At 36.1% G+C, this 23347-nt stretch overlaps 1 protein-coding gene and 2 non-coding genes across 4 annotated transcripts in view; 2 read left to right on the top strand and 1 right to left on the bottom strand.

The window, feature by feature from the left end:
* The window catches only part of LOC107035587 (protein vestigial), an 83097-nt gene that overhangs the window by 36325 nt on the left and 23425 nt on the right, over positions 1-23347 (bottom strand). The gene's annotated exons all lie outside the window — the stretch shown is intronic.
* Trnas-uga lies at positions 15794-15875 on the top strand. Its single transcript has one exon. It is a non-coding gene; the product is annotated as a tRNA-Ser (tRNA).
* On the top strand, positions 16007-16088 carry Trnas-uga. Its single transcript has one exon. It is a non-coding gene; the product is annotated as a tRNA-Ser (tRNA).

Raw genomic sequence — 23347 nt, forward strand, 5'->3', positions numbered from 1 at the left:
GGGGGGGGGGGGGGGGGGGGGGAGCGAGTAATATTTCAACTGGGTTGAGCCACTAAAACTGAGAGCTCCGAGTTCTGAGATAGGGTAACGGCCCTCTTTAGTGTCTGCTATCAGGTCGCATCCGATATGCCTTGAAACGACGAGAAGTCCGACTACCTACCGCAGTCACCGGGGCCTGTCCAATTCCACTCTGACTACCGTCTCTAATCTACACCCGGTGAGAGGCTCTCAGCAATTTTCCCATTAAAAATATAATTCCCGAGTCGTGTTTTTTCGGGGTCTCATTGAGTTGAGCGGTGTCGAGAAAGTCTTAAATCTATCATTAATGAAACTAGTGATGTCACGTACGTCGGGGAGGGGGAGGGGGGGGGCAAGGACGTTATGGTAATGAGCGGTGCGGGGGGATAGACTCGTCGTAAAACTGGGAGTCTTCCAGGCTCGTCATTAGAGATCACGATAATGGCGCCACACTCGATGAAAGACGGGGAAATTTATGGGGGATATTATCATGCGAGGAACACACGGAAATGAATATATTCATGCCGATTAGTTCGGCTCACGGGGAGAATAATTTGTTGGGTTCGGTGAGTATGAGCTTTTCGGACTAGTAGGTTAATGCACTCAATGAAAACATTAGCTTCGGCCGAAAAAATGGGTTCCGCGTGAGAATATTTGAGGGAGTGGAAGAGATTTTCTTGGGGGAAATTAAGGTTTTTAGGAAATTGATGATTTTTAAAAAATGTATTTTCTAAAAATCAAAGGAGAGTATTACATTCTTTAATTTTTTCAAAGCCCCTATGCAAAATTCCAGATAGCCTAGGAGAATGGGTGAAATACCGGAATTTTTATAATAAATGCATTTTAACACGGACTCTGATGGGAATTCGGAAAATAATATTAAAAATAGAAAAAAAGTCACCATTTTCCGGAAATTTCACACTTGGGTGGAGCTTTTAGGGAGGAACATGAAAAAATAATCCAAGTGGCCTAGGAGAATTGTTTAGAAGGGATAATTAAAAAACTCATGAAAAATAGGAATTCTGCGTGCGCGACTTGGAAGAGCGACAACGTCGAGGTTAGAAATCGTGGAGGGGTAAGCGAGGTAAATACGAATGGAGTTGTGATGATACATTTCGATATGGGAAGGAACATAACAGCTGAGTGAATCAGTGCTGCCAACTTGTACCTCGAACGGCGCGACGTTGTCACTTTTTCTATCCATATTAATTATTTTCCAATTATCCAAAAGACAAGCTAGAAAAATAAAAGAAGGCTCGAAATATGTGGGGAAAAAATAGAAAAGTTATTAAAAAAATATTTCGAACACAAAAATGGTCGAAATAGATTGAAAATTTGTAATTGAAATATCGGTTTTTTCGTTCAGCGATTGGTTTTCAGCGAGAGAACAATAGATTCCTCTCCACAGAGAACTCCATACACTGTTATTTTTTTTTTAATTTCATGGAAAATATGGTAGTAATTCTCATGAGAGTGACATTGAATCCGATTTAGGGGAAAAATGGTTATGAAATTTCAAGTTTTAGGTAGAATTCAGGAAATTCATGAGTTCTCGGTGGCAGTGAGACGTAAATTTTACAACTTGATTGAATTTTCAATAGAACATGATTATTCAGAAACAAAATCATAAATTTTCTATTATTTCCTGAATTTTCCTGATTTTTCCGAATTTCCACGGAATAATTGGACAAAAAATCAAGTATTTTACTGACTTCCAGATGATTTTAACAGAAACTCAATGGAATATTCAATTTTTCAATGATAAAAATTCCAAAATTTGAGACGGAAAATTCAGACAAAAATTTTTAACAGTGAATGTCATCAATAACAAATCGCTAATAAATAAAACGCGTGTGTTATCGCTAATAAATTCCTGAAAATAATCAACTTTTGTCTCTCACCGATAATTGGATTAAAAATTCAAATAACTTAAAATTTGGAAATCCATGACTTTATCCACCTAAATCAACCTTCTTCCAACAACATAATGCACTCAACAAAAGATTTCAATCCCCAGGAAAAAGTCAGAAATTCCGATTTCCCTGTAAACATTTAATTTGAATAAAGAATGTCAATTTCCCCATTACAACTCGGCATCAAAGTAAGTGGTGACGTAAAAATGTTGATACGCTGTAAAATAATTTATACGCGTCGTTACGCTCTCACATCTCCATGAGATAAAATAAATAAAATTGAAATATTCGCCGGGACTGGGGACTTTTAAGCAGCCAAACAATTCGAATAACCTCGGAACACTCGTACCGATTATCGAAATGAAATAGTGATTTGAGTATTTCGATCGGTATGCGAGGAGAAATAAAATGAATGAGAGAGGGTAGACCGGCGTTGATCGGTTTCTCCCTCGGTGTTTCGCGCGTGTCGTCGAAGAATGGCGCACCTAGGACTAAAAACGGAACAGCCCGGTGGAATGCAACGTTGCGCGGCACACAAGCGCGCCTTGATGCGTCTGATACTGGACGGTCAGCGGCAACTTATCGCACCGACCAGAGAAGGAGAGAGCAAAACATCTATACATTCGTGAGGTATCAGAGTGACGACATTGCGGGGACAGTTTGTACGTGAGATATGGGAGAATGATGTGGAACCGATAATTGTCCCACACATCCCAACAATGTCGCCGCTGAATCTCATTCTGTCTTTTGCCATATTTGAGGGGAGGCTGAGGGCTATATCATCGCAATTGCACTGATAGGAGAAAAAATTAGTTCTGAAGAGAAAGTATGTGCTTCCTTGAGGAGATGTTTTCTCGTGTCGAATCAATTTTTAAAAATGAAACTTCAGGGACAGTCGAATACTAATTTTCAGGGCAGAGATACTGAATGCGATTTAGGGAAAAAAAATCATGAAATTTCAGGTTTCAATGAAAATTCAGTAAAATTCCTGAATTTTAAGCAGCAATTTCGGGAATTCCTTAATTGATTTGAATTTTCAATCTAATATGAATATTCAGGGCCAAATTACATTGAATTTTCAGTGAAATTTGAAATTTCATGATGTTTTTGTCCCTAAAGCGCATTCAGTGTCACTGGCCTGAAAATTCAAGAATATATTTACCGGAATTTTCTGGTTTTCTACACTGAGAAGACAAACGTCTATTGAGAAGTATGTCTTTACTTATATCACACTGAGAAAAAAAAATCTTATGCCAAGAAATTTTATACTTGTCCCAAAGATGAGAGTAATCGGTAAATATTTTATAATTGAGGCTAAAAAACAATTAAATCAATTAGAAGGATTGGACGAAATTGTCCTCGTTTTTAGGGCAAGTACAAAATTTCTTGATGAAAGTTTTGTTTTCGTAGTGCAAGATATTTTGCTCTTGAAAATTTTCAAACCATAAATTTCTTGATGCAAGTAAAATTATACTTCTCAAAAAATGTTTTTTTTTCTCAGTGTACTCATTTTCAAGGAAAAATGCAACTAAAATTTACAGTTCTCTTTGATTTTTCCACGATACTGTGAATTTTCAATTACGAAATTCCTCGAAATTTCAGTGGTAATTGAATTCGATAAAAATTTCCAAAAAGTGTACCGGACATTTCAGACAAAAATTTCATGTTAATGAGTGATTGTTAAACATTTCCAGATTTTTTGCTCAAAATTTCAGGAGTAATTTTTCAACAGTGAAGGAATCATCGTCATGCAATAAATATACTTTTAAAACTGACTTCCCGTGCATTTTTACATGATTTACTACAACGAAGAAGATTCCTTATCCCTCGAAAAATTAGATCTGACCTTTGGAAAAACCGGTACAGATAGTATCGTTTTACAGGATCTTTCTCTTGATTCGTCGTGTCCTTGCGGCATCAAACGCACCGGCAAGACCGCGTCCTCGAAGGCAATGGGGCCAATGCGATGCGATCGGTAGCATGTTTCCAAAGTGAAAAAAGAAAAAACACGGGAACGAAAAAAAAAGGAAACTACATATGACCGAAGGTAAAAGTGTATCGTTAGACACAACAGAGTGCATTAGATCCCGCGGTTGTCTCGTATATCGAGAGATTGACTTGGTGATCATCTCGGGAGAGGTTTAGGAATAGCCTTGCGCGTCCGGTGTGTGTCGTTTCAATAATTAATCGATTTTCCCGGTTGCGCGCGGCCACTCCAAAGAATATATTCCGACGCAACGTCCGCTCGCGGTAGTTTTTACGCACCACATGTCGCTGAATCGTTTTCATCCGCTTTAACGCAATCAAATGTCATAATATCGGGGCCAGGTCTGGTCCAATTAGCGTCGACTCGGGGGGAAGTTGGAGGAATAAATTCAGTATTGGATGTTTTCTCGGAAAATTCTAATGGATTTCCATTGAACTTTCTATTAGTTTTTGGACGATTCTGCTGAAAAATTCTGCGGCTTCGCACGGTTTTTTTCGAATCAATAGAATTCGATTAAAGGATGAATGATTTTATTATGCAATTATTCAACTATTTAGTTTTGCAATGATTTTATTATTTAAACTTTCCAGGTCTGAATGTGAATCTCGATATTGAAGCGTTAGAAAACATTTAAAAAATCAGAAAAAAAATAGAAAATACACTTTTGGAGAAAGATTGATGAAATTAATGAAACAATGAATGAGATAATGAAGCATTTTCTATAAATAATTTATGAGTAATTAAATTTCCACCGTTAATATCATTTGTTTCAGAATTTTGCCAGAAATCAATTTCATGTCCAAAGAAATTATATTCCCGAACGTTTAAACAATTTAATTATTTATTTATAAACAACGAAAGGTTACAAAATCATAATGTATATTCATGATTTAAAAAAAAATGCTCAGGCAATTTAATTGACAGATTTGACGATTGAAAATAGTTGAATCTACAGTGTGATCTGTACCAAACTGTAAAAGATACTTATCCGAATTTTTATTGAGGCAGGAAAATGAATATTTACTGCTAATTCCTTTAAAATGCTCGGAATTTCCGAAATGTTCAAGGATTTATCTGAAAATTCAGAGGAATCTGCAATTCAAAGAGAAATTTCTCTGAATTTTCCTGATTTTCTATTAATTTTCCCGGCATAATTAACCATAAATTAACAGTTCCCACGTATTTTTCTATGAAATTATGAATTTCACCCCACATTTCAGTGCAAAATTTTCAACAGTGTATGAATTTTTTTTCCGGTATCCGGTGCTCTTAACCGCCCTGAACAATCCTCTTTCACACTTCTCACTCATAAACCACATCCAACTAAAGAGTTCATTCACGAGTTCATACTCCCTCTTTTATGATCACTTAAGGAATACCCACCGTTAGATTAGATCCGCTAAAAGTGGTCTCGGACAGGTCCTCTCGTAAAATTTTTCACGCCCGTCAACGGCTGAAACTCGGCGCCATCTTTAGTCGCGCGTCACGCTTTCTCTACTTGACTAAAACCATGAAGATTTGGGTTGAATCTGCAGGATATGTCTTAATTGCTGGAAAAATCTTGATAAAGTGGTGGAATTTTCTCGGGGGAAGGGGAATTTTTCAGTCCCTTCATTTTCGCTGGAGTGATTTCAACGGAAACTAGATTACTCCGAAGGAAATGGCCCGCTCGGAAAACACATATACGAGACATATATATTAATTACATGCACACGTATGTGCGGCAAAAAACAAAACATGATTTCCTCTCGGAAAACGTAAATAACCAATTATATTTATCTTTAAAACTAGAGATAATCTCCAGATATTCTTCAACGCATCTATTCCGTTAGGACTCGAATGCGTGCCCTGAAAATTTTAATTGTAATTGAATTGTTGAATACAAAATATAATTTTTGTTTCAATTTTTTCGTCAACTCCAAAGAAATCTCAAATTATTACAGTTAATTAATTTATTAAAAAACTAGCGCACGTGCGCTTCGCGCCCGTCGCTACATTAAATTATGTTACATTATTTTATTTTATTGTCTCCTAACTTCATCTTCCAGATTAAATTAATTAAAATTTTTTATATCCTAGTTTTAAGATTCGGTGTAGATCAGAGGGAAAAGAGAAATGTAGAGAGACAGATGATCATAAAAGAGCAAAAAAAACAATTTTGAATCAATATTTCCCAAGTGCTGCGGCAATCGGAGGGAACGGGGAAAATTCGAATGCAACTTTTTCGCCTTGGAACAGTTTACATTCCGGACCAAAATCGTGGCAATGATACCGAGTATCAAAAAAATTTTTCGTCAACTTGGATATAAAAATTTAGGCCTCTCACCCACAAACATCGAAACTTTTTTCGTTGGTTGATAGGGTGCTCATCAATAGTTTACAGTTGAAAACAAAGTCGTGGCAATGATAGCGCGAATCAAACGAATTTTTTCGTCGACAGAAAAATTGATTTTCCGGTGACCGTGGAAAACATCAAGATCCTCGGGTTTCCCTTTAACTCGGCGAAAATATCCACAAATTCTATCGAAATTATCGTATCATCTTAATTAGAAGGAATCAATGAAGTTACGGAAGAGGTCATGGTCGGTAAAACAGAGAAATCGATTTTTGATGTCCGTGGACAACGTTAAAATGGCTTTTTTCTATTATCACTGCGAAAACACCCACAAATTCGATGTCTGCTATTGTATTTTGGTGAAATTATGATCGTGTCATTTTGATTATTTCGATTGGACAGAGTGAATGAAGTGCCGGAAGAGGTTATCATCGAGAAAACAGAAAAATCGATTTTTCGATTTTCATGGATTTTCATGATTCGTCCGTAAAATTTCGAATTTTCAATGCCGAATTTCCTTGAAATTTCAACCGAAAATTTTTAACAGTATCAATAAATAATCGCTATTATGATTCGATTAATTATTGAATAAGTTGTCAATTTTTAGAAAGTTTAGTATTTAAATAGTTTAAATAAGCGAAATAAATTTAAAATAATCGATTGAAATTTCAAAAAATTAATTCATTTCAAGTGCAATGCCCTGGCAAATCCGTGAATTTAATCGATTATGCATCATTCGTGAGTCATGTCCACAAATTAATGAAGAGTCTGAAAACTAATTATTTCCCTCATCAATTCCCTTTTGGCCACAGTCTTTTACTCGATTAAATGCCTAAAAGGCTTAAAAAGTCGGGGAAAATTGGACCATTCCTCTGAGGAGAATGAATAATTTTCCAAATAACTCATTCAATTCTGTCACAATCAATAATCTACACTATAAAATTTTTATTAATTATGTGAATTGTTATTCAATCGGAATGGAAAATCAGATATCCATTTAATAACAGATTCAGAAAGACAAACAAAGAAATATTATCTGGTCGAGCGGAACAGTCACCTTCGAATATCTATGTAAAATAGTTCAAAATCTTCTGAGCAATCATTACCCGATGATTAATTACTCGCGATATTATCATTTATATTATCATTATCCATGAAGATAACAGCATCAGATTAGCAAATTTCATTTTCTCATCACCAGAATTCATAAAACTGTGAAGTCAATCAACTGAACAATTATTCCTAGTCAATATTGGGCTTCACAATTGCGCAGAATCAGGAATGAAAGAATACACAAATGAGCGACGCTTTCTTCTGCGAACCATTAGTGCGAAACACTTGTATTTGCACTACTTCTAGTCTTCGCAGTATTTAAAGGCGAGCGTCAAGTTGAAGTTTTATCAATCGACCAGATTCTACTACTTCGATTAGTCTCTGTTCCAGCTTCACCATGAAATTCTTCACGATTTTCTTCCTCATTGCCGTGGCTGCCGTGTCTGCAGACCCGACAGGTATGTACGATTGCAAGTACACGGAGAGTATTGTTGGATAAATATTATCTAGAAAATCGGGGGAAAATTTTACTGTACGAAATTTAGAGCGAAATTTTAATTCAATAAAAAATACTTTTTAGCGTCTTTCCGAATGTTTTTCATTTGAAAGGCATACAGCATCCCTTTTTCAATGTAATTTATATGCTACAGATATCTAAGGTAACCGAATAATGGCCCTGAGATGATATAGTTATTCGGAATTAATTTTGTACCGATTTTCGTTTTTATTTATGATTTCACGGAAAAAAATATACTTGATTCAAGTATATTATAATAATTAATTCAAATATATTTTATACTTGATATTTTATATTATTTATTGTTTTATATATTTTTTTATAAAGGAGGTCGAGGTAAAATGGACACTTTTGACTTTTTTAAAATGTTAATGACAGCTTGAAATGTTGATCAAATCCAATAAATTTTTTTTCAATGCAAAGAACATTTCTTTCCCTTTGTAATGAGCCTAAACTGAGCTCAATTGATGCATTTTTTTCTGAGTTATGAGTAATTTAAAAAAAAGCCCAAAGTGTCCATTTTACCCCATGCTCCCCTATATCATATTTTAAACTCAATTCAAGTATATTTTTTTCCGTGATCATTTCTGTTTCGTTAATTCACCTGGTTTTGTCGAGTTATTAATGCATTAATTTTTTTTCAGGGCAAACGTGTAGAACCGATAAGGAGTGCTACCCTCACCCTCCCTTGGGCGTCAGATACTACTGCGAACCTGATCTAAAAGTTTGTTATAAGAGGCAAATCACATCCCCGAAGCCAACAGGTATGTAAATAGAGAAAATCGCGAAATTACCACTGAATTTCAAGGGTAATTTGAATATAAAATTAGAAAAAAAATTTAAAAAATAAGATCTGTGGACATTTTTCAGTAAACAAATGGCTATTTTAAAGGGGCAGGTGTATGTTGCATAATTTTTAATTGAACTGGCGCAAAAAATAAAGTAGTTGCAATAGAAATTCAATAGAATTTCTTAAAGAAAGGATTTTATTTCTTTCTAAATTGGAATAAATCTAGTGAGAATTTATAATATTTCAAGTAAAAATTAAAGAAAAATATCCAAATTTCTCCAAAAAATATTGAAATGTTCATTTGAATTATCGCAATCCAGATAAATTTTTGAAAAATTCAACTGTACGTCGTTATCCTGGATAATTTCAGAATGAAGTCAATATCTGAAGTACAATTTTCTCAAATAAATTATTTCATTTTCCAGACAAAAAATGCAACACCGCCAAGGACTGCTTCGAACCTCTGCTCGGAGTGAAATTCTACTGTGATCCTTCTACCAAAACTTGCTTCCACAGGCAAGTTCTACCCCCACAACCAACAGGTACGTACGATTTAAAATTAACATAAACGATTTTTTTCACACTCGCATATGAAGGAAATTCACTGTGATCGAAGAAAAGTTGATTAATCAATGCAAAAAAAATTACACTCGCGAGTGAAATTTCTACTATTACTCACTGAAAATGTTTTTCAATTCATGTTGACGAATTTGTTTTTTTAGACCGTTACTGCGAGACCAGGGCTGACTGCTACGCACCACCAGTGGGAGTTGAATTCTATTGCGATAAAAAGTCAGAAACGTGTGCAACCAGACCGATTGTTTGATTTTAACCAGAAAAAATCATATATTTTAGCATTGTGAACACACAACAATGTTTAAAAAATGTATACTAACCGACGAATAAAGAGATATATTCAAAAAATGCATGTCAAATTTCTTTCATATTGTAGATCACGTGGAAAATAAATTAGAGGAACTTTATTTTTAATTGGGACAAGTTAAAGAAGAACGAGATCAAATGTCAAAGAAGACGCAAACAGAAACGATAAAGACAAAAGAATAATGCAACCTTCAGAGGAGAGGTTTAGAGAAATTCAATGCAATTCAATGCACGGAGAGAAATATTCAATAAAAATTACGTATCTTTTCCGTAACTCCGGAGCGAAATAGAATATAGTTCACTTGATTGGCGAAAATAAAGTCAAACAAGGCTCCTCAAATATACATTCGTTAACTATTAACGAATGAACATTTGGTGGGACCGAATAGACCCTCCTCCAACCAAAATCCATTCGTTAACAATAACTAATCCGTTCTATCAGTGTGTGGTTGTAAGAAAATTTTACGGAACTGTCACGGAATTTTTCCAGAGCGTTCCATAATTTTCACCTGAATCTCCTGTGAAAAATTTCAATATCTTCACTTAAATTTTCTGAGTCGATTCCGTAATCGGTGAGTGACTTGTGAGTTTCGTAATTTTTACTGAACATTTCTCTCCGTGCAAAGAAATAGTTCATTCAAATCGAAGCCATATTTATTCTCATACCCATCACCAAAACAAAATCGCCCGAAGTTCACAAAAAAATAGTAAATTGAGAAATGCCCCCCCGAAGAATGCAGAAAAAAGTCCTCAAATATGTTAAAGATTCTTAAAATGGCAGGACAGAAGCCAGAATATTAAGGAGGTCTTTGAAAATTATGGGCATTCCGTGGAATCTGGTAATACGTCGACACACACTAGCACCGGTGTTTGAGTGTCACGAGGGTCGTCGTATTCCCCCCCCGGCGACGGCGTTAAGAAAACCCGAGAAGGATGAGAGATAGGTGGGCTTTTAACACATATACCCAATGGAGAAACGAGAAGAAAATCATTGCGAGAGAGAAGGACCCGCGCGGTAGACGCGCGTGGGTAATTTATATTAACGATGCCAACGGTGCCGCTCTTTGAAGATCCGCCATATCCGCCATGCATATGCCTTCCTCTTTCGCGGATAGAAAACGTGGTGAGAATACTCTCATCATTTAGTAGCGATTCCGATTGCCAAGGTAGAATGAGAGTTTATTCACATAGGTCACGAGTTATCTCGTTCTTTCATCGCTTTGTGGGTTTTTTCACGTTCACGGGGGGGTTTGATTAATCGCGACAATACGCTCGGCGGTTATTATTCTTTAATATGAGGCGATCGCTGGCATTTTGTGTCGATGGTATTCGGGGAAGGGGAACGATGTTCTTGATGATAGGGCTAATTACCAACAACGACGTGAGAGGAATAATTATTTCAGTAGCGAAGTGGTAAAACGGTACACGTCAATTTTTACTATTGGCCAGTTTTCAATGAATATCTCGAAACCTAAGGAGATAGCAAAATTTTTGAAAGAACCTTTTTTGTAGAGCCGATTGAGAGCTATAAGAAATTCAGTAGTGAAGCGGTAAACCGAGTTAAGTCGATTTTGACTATTTGCCAGTTTTTGCTGAATATCTCGGAATCTAAGAGAGATAGCAAAATTTTTCTCATGACTTTTTTTATAACGCTCTATTGGCTCTACAAAAAAGGTCATGATAAAAATCTTTCTATCTCTTTTAGATTCCGAGATATTCGTCAAAAACTAGCCAATAGTAAAAAACGACTTGACCCGGTTTACCGCTTCGCTACTGAATTTAATTACGAAAATTTCGATAAATCTGTTTCTCAGTTATGAATATTTAAAAAAAAATCAAGTGTCCATTTTACCCCACCCTCCCGTACTCTTTATAGATGTAAAAAATGTATGAAACTGTAGTCATAGACGCTGGTTAGCCAGCGAGATAAATAATACCCCAATTACAAAAGCAAGTAAATTAAATACAATTAGGTGGATCTGTTCGTTTCGAGGCGCTCCCCATCATACCTGGTGACTCGGGAAGTCAGTTGACTTCGGGGGCTGGGTAAAAAAATCAAGAGATAATGCGGCGAAAGGGTCCTCATCACCTGTCACTCACCCATCCCAGAGACAGTTGAGTATTGCACGTTGCACCTTGACTGTTTTTCCTCCGAAAAAGAATGCCTTCGTCAAGTAGAAGTATCTACGGTAATTGCTGCAGCTCCTTAATGTTTCAATCCTCGCGATTCATGTGACTCCGATCGAATATTTATGACATTATGAGACTCCTTATTGGACCCATCACCGAAATGCATCGCAGTATCGGGCACAAAAATGTTGCGCCAGGGGCGAACGGAGGAATCATCTTGTGTTGGATGACTCGAGAAGTTGACTCGGGTCTTTCGATTCGTCACTGTCAGAAACCCGATGTCACGAAAAGTCAAGAGGTCTGGGTACTGATGAGCCTCGAGATTGTGAGGGTGAAAAATGATACGCGAAAAAGGGGTGCGTGGACATTCCAGCGGGAGGTAGCGACTTCACTCTTGGGGATTGAACAAAAATGTTGGTGAGTGATGAAAAAATAGAGATACTTTTTGAGACTGCGGGAGAAACGAGCGGATTGACGGCTGACGGGACACGGAAACAATTGTTAATTGAAAGAAATAATCGTCTTTATATCCCATTAATTATTGATGCGTCAGTTAAATTGAGTTAAATTACGTTGTCTGCTAAAAAGCATACAAAAATAAAAATAAAACGGAAATTGAAAAAATTGCTGCGTATTGTTTTGTGACAGCCTATCTTAACATAGCTTCATCAATTCTTAAAATAGCAGCATCTTTTCATAATGCACTCAAACGATTTAAATAATGACAACAGTAGAAAAACTAGCATCTGAAATTAAATTTTCTCTTTAAATGTCTTAAATTGAGACAGAAAAAATTTCTCAAATTAAGACGTCTCGAAGACACTACTCTCTACAGTGACACAGAATTATTAATCATAATTATTAATCAATAATTCAAATGAAAACAGTCATTTAAGTAAAAAAAAACAACACGCGAATCAACATCTGACAGAGCATCATTTCCCCTGCCAACATGTTCTATTAATTAAAAATTATAGCTCCGTGACATGCGCGAGTGAAAAAAAACCGTGTCCATGAAATTACCAACATTTAATTCGGTTGAGACAATGTGGTGTGCAAGCTGCGAGCCACTAACGAGCCCCATCTGAAGAAGTTCCCTTCGAGAAATGTTTCGCGATCTGTCAAATGGCGCGAGTCGCATCGTTTAATGACGTTTGCAATTAAAAACTTCCCTAAATGACGTCTCAATTGCGCGAGACATTTGAATTGAAATTGGATGCCGTTTGGTCTTTGCAATTTAATCAGACGATTCTATTCATTGAGTTTATAATGGAAGTCCTCCAGGTACTGGCTCCCTTTAATTGTCGGTTAATAGTCTGCACCTCATTGCTCGGCGTCTAGCCGAGTTGAGGGGTCGAGCCCGGCTAATTGAAATTCTCCCACCAAACCAGGGAACCTCGAAACTCCGTCAATTAACCAGTTCTCCATCGATCGACTTGATCTTCCGGACTCACTAATTCGGGAGGAGGAATTAGTTGGAGTGGTCGAACTACGGGAGAATCGTAATTTATCACATATTGCATTTTACCTATTCTGTGAAATTGATGTTCATGCACAAAAAAAAATTATTTGAATCAAATAGTTTATTTAAATACTACAAAATAAAGTTTCCATTTAAATTAAGAGAATTTATTTGTTCGAGGTTCTGTTTGTATTGAATAAATGTTTTGTAAAACCAAAATTAAATAAATGTATTAGTAAATCTTCATTTGATTCAATAAATTCTTCATTAATATCAAATGAAAAATTAATACCAAATAAACATTTTTATTATATTCAGAAAAATTCTTCTTTTGAATTGAATACATTTTTTCATTAAAGTCAATAAAAATTTATTCAGTTCTAATGATTCACAAATTATACGGATCCAACAATAAAAAAATCACAATTTCGAATTTCTTGCAAAAAATATGTGGAAATATAATTTTCTTAAAATAAGGAAACTCTTTAATTGAAATGAATAAATTGTTTATTTGTTTTCAATAAATTATTTACTTAATATAATTAAATCTCTATAAAGATTTTTTTTTTTTTTTTTTTTTTTTTTTTCCCGGTGGCCTGGCGTAGTGGTTAAGGCCGTGGCCTCACAACGGATAGGTTCCAGGTTCGATTCCTGGCCGGGTAGAATGGTGAGATCTAACCATTTTTAAAGTCTTGATCAATCGCCATATAGTCTCATCAGACTCGAAGCGATATAAAATAAGCATTAAAAAAAAAAAAAAAAAAGATTTTTATTTGATTCAAATTAACGATTTTTCTGTGTGTGTTCATTTGCGTTATTTAAATGATGATTTTAAGGATAATGAAAAATTGGAAAAATAGACGTAGAAAAAAATTATCGAGAAATCTATTTTGAACTATCCGCGCGAGTCTTAGGGACTTTTCCCTAGTGATAACATGTCTGGGGGAATTTATTTGTATGAATAACTCGGCAGATTACATATGTGCATTTGGAAAAAAAATTGAAAAAACACAATCGATAAGAATTTCAGATATAGAACTGTTGACGACTGAACGATTATATCATCCACACATTTTTATGATTTATCCCCCGTGAATTGCTAATGAGCAGTAGCTGATAAACAGCGATTTATGACAAGATTGCGGCGGTTCAATTATCGTAATGGATTCCGATCGAGAAATTATGATATTTATAGCTTTACCCATTTGTCGATAAAAGTCAGACATTATTTATAGTATAAGTAGGTGATAACATACATATTATACGATCAACAATGAATAAAAGAACATGAATAATTATTTATTTCCAAAATATGTTTGGTTTCGTGTGGAAAACCAACAAATGACGATAATTAATGCAATTTACAGCAAAAAAACGATTTATTATTTCGCAATTAACTGAATATCAGTTAATTACATGCCCATATAAAAAATAATTAACGTCATACCCATAACTAATTTCCCCAGACAGAACGAAAAAGCCTGATTAACGATTCTTCCACTATTAAAGAATACCTCTCCCCATCATCCGTAATTATTGCAAACTGTCACGATAAAGTTCACAGTAGTGTGGCAAAAGCCAAACGAAAAAAAGTGAAAAACCTGCAGCAGAAGTGCGGCTTAATTAAAAGTTGTAAGCAATGAATCTTTAATATTTATAGCTTTACCCATTTACGGAAAATCAAAATATTATTTATAGTGTTATTTATTAATAATATTATTAATAATATTTATTTGATTATATTTATTTAAGAAATGTGTTTGGTTTTGTGTGGAAAACCATCAAATGAAGATAATTAATGCAATTAGCAATTAAATAAAACATTCAATATTTTCTGGTTTACTGAATATCAGGGGCTATTAAATGCCCATATAGAGAATAATTAACATACCCATAACTAATTTCCGCAGACATAATGAAAATGTCTGATTAATAATTCTTCCATTATTGAGAATATCCAATTACTTTGGCGATTTTTTTTTCCAGAGAGCTTTCATTTGAGCCCCATTGAACCCTAAGTTTCCGGACATTTTACAATGGTTTTACTATTCAAACTTTGCAGGTCTGAATTTGAATCTCAATATTAAACCGTTAGACAACATTTTAACGATCTGAAAAAAAAAATTAGAAAGTTTACTTTTGCAAGGAAATTGATAAAATATTTTGAAAATTGTAATTTTTGACAATTATGAGCATTTTTTATAAATAATTTATGAACAATCAATTTTCCACCATAAAAATCATTTGTTCGGAATCGTATCAAATTTATTTATATTCAGAATTTTATACGAAATCGATCTCATGCCTAAAAAAATAATGTTCCGAAAGTCTGACCAATTTCAATTATTTATTTATAAACCCCGAATGGTTGAAAAAATAATTATAATAAAAAATAAAAATAATAATTTAAATGACGCTGAATGTTCATGATTTTTTTTCAAATTTTTCTCGCGCAATTCACTTAACAAATTTGGTAATTAAGAATGGTTGAACCTATAGTATGATCTGTACCAAACTGTAAAAGATACTTGGACACCCTTAATTAAAGAATGCCCCCCCATCATCCGTAATTATTGCAAAGTGTCACAATAAAGTTCGCAGAAGTGTGACAAAAGCCAACCGAAAAAAATTGAAAAACCCACAGCAAAAGTGCGGCTTAATTAAAAGTTGTAACCAATGAATATCCAAGTGAGATCGATATCACCAGCTGCGGTGTCCGAGTGGTTAAGGAGATGGACTTGAAATCCATTGGGTTCTACCCGCACAGGTTCAAATCCTGTCCGCAGCGTTATTTTTTTGTCATCAATTACCTGTTTTATCGCCACCGAAAAAGAATCTCAAAGCCGATAACTAATGTTCAAGCGATTGATAAGAGAGCGAAGCACAGGTGTTCCGTTAAACCGAGAATTTTTTCCAAGTGCTGCGGTGTCCGAGTGGTTAAGGAGATGGACTTGAAATCCATTGGGTTCTACCCGCACAGGTTCGAATCCTGTCCGCAGCGGAAAAAAATTTTTTTTTTCGCTATTTCGTTGGAAAAGCGTGTGGAATGTACAATAAATGAAAAAAATTGCTGATTATTCATAATTACAACGCTGTTACACGCATTAATATGACTTCTTTCGCCGCCGTCTGGCTTTTTACCGCCAGCATAAAGTCGAAAAGACACAGGAGGCGTATGAAAGCATTGCTATACTCAACCCGCCCGCCTTGTCTAGACGTATAATTGAAGAAACAAAGAGCAATTACAGCGACTCGGTATTTCTACGTCCCTGGAAAAACGTATAGCCTGTCTTTTTCAATTAAATTATACGTTTTACACATACAATATGAAATACCAGAAAAGCGGAAGAACACCTCGATGCCTAACAATTCGATTTTTCTTATTACTCGGTCGAATCACCGGCTCTCGCGGACTAAATAATGTGATATAAATTTTTATTCCTCTTCAGGGTCGACATACAAGTGCTCGTAAAGAAGGAGAAGGCCTCGTAAAGCTGTCAGCGGTGGCTACCGCGGATGCATTCGACGGGGGCGGCGAGGGGGGGAAGGCTCTTAATGGACAGGGATATAAGCATTGTTTGTACTTTGAGTTTTCACACGACTTCCTTTGAACGTCTACTATATACATTGGTTGCTCTGCTCCGATAATCATGCTGGAACTGGCGTTAACGCCTTTCATTAATTCTTAGGTCATTAACGGGGAGACTTTTTTTGCGGGGAAATATATGGTTTTTTTATTTAAGGGTATCCAAGTACTTTGGTTATTTTTTCTCTAGCGAAAGGCCTTTGCAATTTTGTTGTCGAACATCAGAGCTTTTAGTCGCGAGGGGGTAAATGCGATGCAGTGCACAAAGTCAGCCATATTCGTACAGTTAGATAGGGCGTAGTTGAGAGTTATTTAGTTCCTAAATAAAGATTTTTTTTTCAGGCCTTTTGGGTGCTTTTCGGGTTTCATTTCGGCACTCTATCCAACCCTATGCATGCGGCTGTGGATTCTGCACTGTACCGCATTCGCGACAATATTTTTTTGTCTGTCGAGTAATTTTTCGTTTGCCGATAGAGAAGATTTCGTGATGAAACGTCAAATTTTCTAGTGCCGAAGGGAAAATTTTCATATGCTGGCACATTGCGCCTCAATTCTAGTCCAGCACGAGAATTTTTCCCGGAATTTCCCCACAAAAATTCTCTGACTTTTCTCTCCGTGTATGTAAACGTAGAGAGAAAAATATAAAATTAATTTTTGCCTCGTATTATTTCAGCTAGAAATTCAACAAACAACAAGTAGCGAGGGTTCCCGATAACCCTCTCTCTTTTCGATTCCAATCAAATTCACTACAATGTTTCCATTTGTTATATCACCGATAGCCGCGTTACCGCGCGTGAAATTTGCTTTTAATTCAGCATTATAAAATTTGTATTTAATTTGATTTTAGTTCAGTATTATTTTTAATTTTGTGTTGATTCAATGTCAGAAAATGGTTATAATGTTTATTTATCAATCGTAATCGCAGTCTTCTATGAATCGAGGGGAATTCCTTTCCTGAAGTGACAGAAGCATTGTAATTGTAAAATATGAGTTATCGAATTGACAATTGCGAATTAAATATTATCTCTGAATTCTAAGTTACATTTTTTTGCACTTGATATTGTTCCAAAAGAGGATAAAAACTGCATGAAACCTCCGAATTTGTACCTCGGGAATAACGAATTTTTTGGCAAATTGTCGCAGAAATTGTGTCCACGGATGAAAATTTACGGAACCGATAAATTTCTCATCTACCCGTTATTCTGTAAATATTCCTCAAACAGAAAATCCAAAGCTGCACTTGTAGAAAAAAAAATTCTATTCGCCTTCAGGAAATGTCAACCGTCCGCTTGAGGCCACAGAAGACAGCTTCCTGTGGCGCTAGTGTAGCTGCCTCATTCCTCCAACCGCCACTCCCTCCACCGTCACTTATCGCCCCCCAACCTCACCGACAAATCGCGCATTTAACACAGTCCTGACAAAAAACCGCATTGCCGTACTAGTTAATAAACATCTCCAATCCCCCAATCCCCACGAATTTCTGAAATGCCTCTCTATTACCGATGAAAACCCGCAAGAAAGTTGGACCCTCGTGAAAGTCACCTGAGAAGTCATCCAGCCCCCCCCCCCCCAAGCAATCCCACACGTATTGGTACCATTAGCCGTGTGAAAACCGGGAATATCACGTATTCCACGTGTGTTCCTGTCGCCACTGGTTTTGATCGATTTACTTGGAAGAAACTGGACGTAACGGCGAGCAGTTTCGCAGTTAAGATGGAAAACGTACCCTTCCTTTTTTTTACCCTCGATCCAACGTACATAATCCCCGATGCTACGGAAAGTATAAGTTATGCGATGCAGGTTGTGTTGTATTGGTGTTGTCAACACACGTATCAGCTTTTACCTTAAGGTATGGTTTCGCTTATATACCTTGCAAATTTATACAGTGGCCTGGGGATTAAAAGAGTCATTTGTAAAGCTGGTTAACTCACGCGTTGACAACACACCGTCACATTCAATCGCATTTGTAATGGATTTTCCTGTGTGTGTCTAGTCGCTCATCATTAACCTCGATTATTTTTTATCCACTCGATTCCAATTGATCTGAAACACTCGATTCCACCTGATGGCTTTTTTTTTGTCTGAGTGACGGCGGTAAACGTCATTTTACATTCGTCCAAATCCTCGGAAAAGAACGTGATGCACTGTCCGCAAGTCATTAAGTTATCGTTGACGTCTCGTCTTTTCGGGTAATATGTTACCGTCAACGATGACAAGCACTCGTTTAATCACTTCGCGCCCGCTCACGAATTCCTCAAATCGCTGACTACTGTGGAAAGTAGATGATTTATAGACAAGCTGAGAGAGTATGCCGAAACGTGCGCTCAATCATCGTGGGCTTTTTTTTATGAGGAAGTTTTTTGTCGAACGTGGCCCACAACAAGACGATTCCTGATATTATGCTGATATATTCGAAATTTAATTTTTTTAATGAACGTTTATAATCATTCTCATTGTACAATGCAGTGTGACTGCTTAAATTTTCATATTACAGTAAATGATTTGCTCATGGTCTCGTTCCTATGCTCACTGAATAAGATTTTAATCATAATTACGATTGAATTCTTTCTAGAATGCACTTTAGAGTCTGAATTTCTGGAATTGATTTGTTAATACAACTGGTGCTTGCCCACACTGTTATTAATTTTTAGTTAGTTCACACGATAATTCAATTAATCTGTTGTTCATCTCATCAATATAATTCCGTGCTGAGAATATTGCCGTCTCGTGTTTTCAGAACCAAATTAAAAATTAAAACTTCATTTGGAATATTGAGTGACAGCACAGCAAAAACGAAATGCCTGAATTTCACACACCTTTCGTAGACATTTTTCAGACACTAAACAACATCTGAATAAAATGAAAATGTGTCTGAATTTCAGATGAATAGGTGTCCAAACATCTTAATTCATGTTTGAAATTCAGACAAATTTTCATTTTCATTATTTGTTCAAGGTGCAAAAATCCATCGTCATTTTCACTGTATTGCATTCATCTCCTATCCTTAACGTAATAAAAGTGAGATAATCTCATAATTCTAGCTATTAATTCTAACCGACTTTGTTCGAAAAAAACCTTAATAAACGCAACTATTCTATTTTTTTCTGACGTAAACGATTTGTTTATTCATGTTTGATAAAATGGTATTCAATTCTCTTTTGTTTATTACGCAAGACCGCCTAATTTTCTCCATTCATTTGAGACATCCACCATTGCCCATGCTTTTTTTTAGAAAAAGATTACATTTCGTGCAGTTTTATCCTTTTAACTTTTCTCTCCCTGCATAAAAAATAATGATGGATGTAAAATATATCTCAAAAGACACACTGCAGTCTCTGGAGACATCTCCACCTGCATCCAATCGCAGGAAAGAAAAACAAGGCTCGAGATCTCAAATAAAAATGACCCCCTGAAACCATCAGCCCCCGAAGAAAATCAGTAACCAGGTAATTCGTAGGTGGTCCATTTGCTCGGTCAACTTAACATCGGTTAGATTCGAAGATAAACAGAAGTTACACCTCGTGGTAACACACGCGGGTAAGAAAATTAACATAGAAGGATCCCACAAGACTGTCCACCCCGGTCGATCGGTTAAAGAGCCAATTTCCATACTGGTACCATTCTCCATCCGTTTACGGCGAACGCAACTTTTATACACGTCCAACCAACCTGCGGTCTATATTTGCCCTTCGCCAACCCAGGAGGAACCATTTATATATCCTTCTTATCCTTGCATCTTTCAGTCGGTCCCTCGTTCGCACGGATCCCAAGGTCACGCTTGTCGTTCCCCAAAAAAATATATATATAAATGAAGAGAGACACGAAATCTGGAGAAAAAGTAATGATAATTAATTACACTCGTGATGTTGATATATCGCTGGGCTTCATCTGGTCAAGTTGACCGAGAATAATCCAACGTCTTGATCTCAAGATCATCAAAGACGAGAGTTCCAAATTTCACAAGTGTATCGATTAACACCCGGCATCCCCTTTTATGCATAAGAGGCGTTCGAGATCCACCTTGCACATTAATTCGATAAGTCATCCACTCACCTCGACACACATCAGCGACTTAATTGTTTAACTGTTCACCAAAGTTCGCGGCGACGTGTGGAGAACCCAAAACTTCACATGATCCCACTCCAACACTCTCAATTATGCCCACATTGTCTAGTCGGCTTGTTCACACCAGAGAGCATAATTAGTAAGCCGCAAAACCAGAGCTACTTCTCGAATGAATAAATATCCCTCACTGGTATGTCAACTATTTTCACAAATTGTGTAAAGTATTTTCTGAGCAAATTAATTCATCCCTCGGAGTCAGTCTGATATTTGAAAAATGCCGCACTGTCTAATTTGCATATTTGTGACGCGTTTGAGATGGCGATCAATGTCACACTTGGCTATCACCAATGGGCAAGAAGGAGAGGCATTATGAGACGACTAACAGACACAAGCGAAAAATGATGAAAGTACGCCCGTGCCAGAAATTCTTGGGGTGTTTTCTGAATCTTCTTTTCTCGCTGTTGTGTCTTGCGAACGCATCTGGTGATGCCTCACTGTGGCGACCAAAACGCGCATGGAATCGAGTCTTATTAATGAGGATACATTCCCCAACGGGTTCTTAGTGACTCCAATCAACCAAACTCGACTGACAAAATTTGAAAAGTTGGGGGGTTGCTTATGCCAGAAACAGATGTTTTGGGGAGGCAGCTATTCCCGTTGAAGCTCATTGTGGAGGCACATTCAGTCCTAAATGAGCTTTTCCTGGGTGAGAGAATCAATCACTGAAGTATAATAAAAGTTTCTATTTAAAATGTAAACATATCTAGTTAGTTCGGGCAATTTCTTCTGGGGGAAATTCTCTTCAGAATTTATAGAATAGACCGAGAGGATTTTTTAGGCGGAATATCAACCTGTTTCTGAACATTTGACAATGATGTTATTATTTAAACTTTGAAGATCTGAATTGAATCTCAATACTGAACCGTTAGAAAACGTTTTAAAAATCTGAAAAAAAATTTAAATTTATTTTTGAAGGAAGATTGATGAAATAATTTGACAATTGCAATTTCTGAAAATTACGGGCGTTTTCTATAAATAATTTATGAACAATCAATATTCCAGAACAAAAATCACTTGTTCGGAATCGTGACAAATTTATTCATATTCCGAATTTTACCAGAAATCGATTTCAAGCTTAAAAAAATTAAGTTTCCGAAAGTCGAAACAATTTCAATTATTTATTTATAAACAACGAATTTTTAAAAAAATAATAATCCTGCGCAAAATGTAATTCGAATGGACGGTGAATATTCAGGGTTGTTAAATTTTTTCTCACGTAATTTAATTGACAAATTTAATTACGTGAGAAAAACTAAGGTTTCCGAAAGTTTAAACAATTTCAATTATTTATTCATAAACAATGAATGTTAAAAAAAAATAATTCTGCGTAAAATGTAATTTTAATAACGCCAAATATTCATCAATTTTCAAATTTGGTCTTGAATCGTTTCATCGCTTCGTTGCTGAATTGAAAAATTGTAAATTTTCATGTTTCATTTCTCAATTTGTCATTTGTAAAGGCAGCCGTCCTTCATTATCCACTTGTATCAACAATTGTCAATAATAATGCCAACACGATATTTTCACATGAGAAGTGAACATCCAGTCATCCACAATTTATAATTAATTTAATTGGTTGGTTAGCCCAGAAGTACTTTTATCCAACCACAATTGACACACATAACCTCAATGCCCCCCCTCCCCCCCCATAATTACATCTTTCTTTGAAATCCATCCCACAGTGAAAGTCAACCACGTGCTTATTCCCTGGAAAAAGATTTAATCGTTCGTTTGAGTGTAGCGTCGATGAAAAGGAGGTAGCAGAGTTTAATCTTCCGTCGAGAGGCTTTTCATCGCGTGAATATCGAAGAATTTGTCGCTTGGGTTGAACATCCCAGGGAGCGCGAGGACATCAAAGGAGTTCCTCACCCCCATGGCTTATATATAACCTTCCTTACACCGAGGAAAACTTCTTTCAACTGGTGGCCCGTCCTCATCTCTTTAATAATCATTTATTATCTCAGCTATTTTGCCGTAGCCTTTTTGTAATAATGAGTTCAACGAGGCCATGGAGTTCGGAAATTAGTGCTTTGTTTAAAAATTACCCTTCTTCAATGTATTTATGAAAACTTACAGAATGAACTTTGCTTCCTCGGGAAAGGCTTGTTTAAGAATATAAATAAGCTCTCGCGATGAACCGCAAAGGGTGAAGAATTGATAAGTCGAGTCAATTTGGATGTGAGTGATGGCCGAATCTCGTGGATAAAATATTTATCTTATTCATTGTTCCATATAGTTTGACATAAAATCATTCATGGAAGCTTTTGTTCCATTGAATTCGCAATAAATTGTCAATTCGTTAAAATTTTCAATAATTTCGATTAACATACGCGCAGAAAATTATGTGGTGAATTTCAACAACTAGTTGGTCAATTTTAATTACTTAATTAATTAATCAAAATGCAGAAAAGATTTTTCAATTTCATTCACACGGAGAGAAATGTTCAGTAAAAATGACGGAACTCATAATTCGCCCACCGATTACGGAATCGACTCAGAAAATTTAACGGTATCGGAATTTTTCACAGGAGATTCAGATAAAAATTACG

Source organism: Diachasma alloeum, unplaced genomic scaffold (genome assembly GCF_001412515.2).
Source record: "Diachasma alloeum isolate Michigan unplaced genomic scaffold, Dall2.0 Dall_scaffold_00199, whole genome shotgun sequence".
NCBI lineage: Eukaryota > Metazoa > Arthropoda > Insecta > Hymenoptera > Braconidae > Diachasma > Diachasma alloeum.